Source organism: Theobroma cacao, chromosome 6, assembly GCF_000208745.1.
Source record: "Theobroma cacao cultivar B97-61/B2 chromosome 6, Criollo_cocoa_genome_V2, whole genome shotgun sequence".
NCBI classification, from domain to species: Eukaryota; Viridiplantae; Streptophyta; class Magnoliopsida; order Malvales; family Malvaceae; genus Theobroma; species Theobroma cacao.
Window position 1 is genome coordinate 16,454,670 of NC_030855.1, and position 3,760 is coordinate 16,458,429.

Sequence of the window (3,760 nt, forward strand, 5' to 3'; positions counted from 1 at the left end):
CAGTTCACATTCACTCTGTTCAGCTTACGCACCAAGATAATGAAGTGTTTCCTGGCCATTACAACCTCTGCTGTAAAGAAGGATTCATCTTAGTGTTCGGATGAGCCCTGTAGCTAATTGAGATTGGTCAAGGCTTGGTTTCAATCATGTAACGATATCATTCATATTGAATGACTAGGGGTTTTTCTTCATCAATAAGACATTAAATATAATGAGTTATAAGTCTAATTGGAAGAAGTCCATGAGATTAATATGCCTTGCAACGGATATTGTAATGGGTTGCGTTATGAGATCCCTATGCATTAAAGCATAATCTCAAAATGTTCTCGATCAATGTATCATTGNATCATAGATTGAAGTATAGAGATACTTGGAACTAAAATATAAGTACTTGCCTAAGAGAATAAGTTCACTGAACATAACCCACCATGAAAAGTACATTTGGTAATACACTCCAGTATTTATGCAACACTTCTCATATGTTAACCGTGTAAATATTCTCAAGACTTAAAGACACCAAGTTGTCTTATATATGGAGTGTTATGCTTTAATTTCATCCCTACAGGTGCCTAACCGAGGATGCCTAAACAAGATGCTTTTGGGTATAAAATGAAGCATGTGAACGCAAATGAGTAGTTAAGATAGGAACCATCACCTCAAGTGCTTTAGAGGACATATTCTTTCAGTTCTTGGTTAACATTAGCTTATTGAAGTCCTTGCCTAAGACGACTTGGAGATTATAAAAAGATTTCATAAGTCTCTACAAAGCTAATGCTCTAACTGCAAGAACAAATTTGGAGGTCAATAAAAGTAGACATCGTACCAAGCTTTTATCATCTCCAGGATATATGATGACAGAATGAATTACACTGATAGACTGTACACTAAAAGGTTGTCAAAGAACCCTTTAACTCTCCTAACAATTGGGCGCCCATGATACATTGTTAAATGCCAATATTGGTCTATGGAATTGATTATAAATTAATTGATTGAAATTTATATTAATCAATTAAGTCATGAATCAATTTCATCGACAACATGTTAGGAACCTAATAAGTCACACATAATAATTGCATTTGAATTAAATTATGAGAGTGATGATTTATAAGTTAGACTTAAATCACATGCTAGGTAATTAACTTCTATAAACTTAGTTAAAAGAGTTTGATTACATTTTTTGGCATAATATATAAATAGTTATAATTATAATGTCGAAATTGCAATAATAAAGAAAATTATTTCAATTTAATTTGTCACAACCCGGTACTCCCCTCAAGCCCGTGACAACCATCACGGTGTCCCCGATAGACACTCATTACCCGGAATGCCAATCGGAACCCCGTAAGGCTTAATATCAGTTTCTCATTTCCCCTACGAGTAACCGTTGCCAAATATCATGTTCTAAAATATTTTAAGCTATTTCCAACTTAAAACAAATAAAAAAATGATTTCTGTCTCACAAGGGCATTTTAGTCATCTTTCCCTGAAAATTTCAAAACCAGCTAAAAATGTAGTTTGCAAGTACAAAACACATAATTCATAATCAAAAATAAGTTTAAACGTCTAAAACCTTCATTTAAAATGAAATTATGATTATTTGGATATAATAAAAAATATTCAATAAAATATTTCATTTTCTTATAAAACAATTTTTATAGACTTATCTGTAAGAAATTTTTATAGCGTAAAAACAAAATAAATTCATACATACTATAATACAGTAAGCCAGAGTATTTAATTTAATTTACAATAACAAGTGAGCTCCCGAATAACCAAAAGTAAGGAAGACTGTGAACCTACAGTTTGGAGGATGCAAATCCAATGGTAGCACTCGATGAAATCAGCTAGCTACAGACTATTCTGAGCCTGAAATGGGTGGAAAGGAGGGTAATGAGATTATATAATCCCAGTGAGTAAACAAACACCATCTAAAATATTTAAAGCCGAGTAAATGGAGACGATTAAAATAGGTCATCATAAGATGGTTCATAACCTCATAACACATTTCATATCATCTAAACTAGTTACATTTCATTCAAAATATACAACGAGGCTTATGATTTCCTGAAAAGCTTGGCTCTTGTCAAAATCATTCTCATACTCAGTTATCAGGGATACCTTGGTCGAGGGCTATCCCAACCAAGTCCGTCAAGGCTGTGAAAAAGTCATGTACGCATAAATCATGTTTTTATTTTGAAAACATAGCCGTTCCTTGGCGTTGGCTAAGTTCACCCTCACGTGGTGGTTTGGCGTGAAGTGAACTGTAAAAGTTTTACCTCGAAAGTTACCCTACACGCCTCTCCAATCGAGGTAAGAATATAAAGGGATTCCTTGCCCCTCTAATACGCTGGTCCACAGAACTCGCCCACTGTAGCAAGCTAAACCCACCGTACAATAAAATTTACGATAGCATGACATGGCAATTATTTTATTTTACAACCTCTCAAGGCAAATCAACAGTTCATACATTTTCAGCACATTTACCAATTCAACCATTCATGTCAATATTGCCATAAGCCAATCAATTAGAATCATAAATTTACAACACATCAAGTGGTCTCCAATTACTCTATTTTCAAAGCCATCATTCAATTTCAAGACAATTTTATAAAATCATTTCATTTAAACACATTTTGTTTATAAAACCTAAAAATTAACCATTTAAACTCATTTTTCATAAAATCACAAAAATGAATAAAAACTACTTTAGATAATTAAGACGATAATAAGGTTACTCACTATTTCGGGAGTCGAATTTTTAAAGTACTCCGACTATCAATCCTCGGGTACAATTTCTTTCCCCTTATCGGAGGATTCACAACCTAGACATAATGCACAATCAAGCAATTTACCACATCGGTGCTAAACCGTTATAAAACTCTATGGATGCATGAAATGGAATGCAAATTGTTCGGATTATCATCTAAACACGGTGTTCTACACAAATTCAATTGTATACCTACATAAAACGGCATTAGCCTAATTTGATCTATCATTGAATTAATTGGCCAATATGTCCAATTCAACTCCAATTAACTCCATTTTTCTTCCAATTCTCCAAACCATCAAACACAAGTCAAATAGCATAAAATTTAGCAAAATCATCTTCACATTTTCTCTTGGGAATTTCGGCCATGGTGGGTGCATCAATACTATGATTTTTCCTACTTGATTTTCTCACCGTAATTCATCATTTCCTAACCAACTCACTTGAAATAAAATCAAATCCACCATCCACACTCTACATGGAAGATTCAGCCAATGATGGGTGATGGGAGGAAGTGAATTTTTCTTGTTGGCTTTCCATGCTACACATCACTAACTAACTAAAAACACTAAAATTCATTGAAATCTAACCAAATCAAGCATCAAAACCTCCCTCTAAGTGTTCGGCTAGCAAGGGATTCATCATGATTTCATGTGATTCAACCATGGAAAATGCAAAATAACGCATAGGAAAGGTAGATCACAAGCTAGAATTAAGAAATTTTACCTTTAATGGCTTGATTCATTGAATTTTCACACTTTTCCCTTGAATTTTTTCACCTAGGGTTTCCCTTTTGTTCTTGCCTTGGCCGGCCATAATGAAGAGAAATGGCCGGTTTTGTGCTAATTTATAAGGAAAATAATAAAGAAATAAAAGCTTGACACTTGTCACCTTACCATTGGTCCATTTTTAAATTCTTAACTATTAAGCTTTCTTTTTCCACCACATAAAATCCTTCAATTATCCATGATATAAAATGCTAATGGCTGAAAT

The 3,760-nt window shown here is 33.7% G+C and overlaps 1 long non-coding RNA gene across 1 annotated transcript; it reads right to left on the bottom strand.

The window, feature by feature from the left end:
* Window positions 2,247–3,515, bottom strand: LOC108662532. The gene is made up of 3 exons (XR_001928415.1): window positions 3,494–3,515; window positions 2,740–2,822; window positions 2,247–2,378 (listed from the first exon to the last, which is right to left on the bottom strand). It is a non-coding gene; the product is annotated as an uncharacterized LOC108662532 (long non-coding RNA).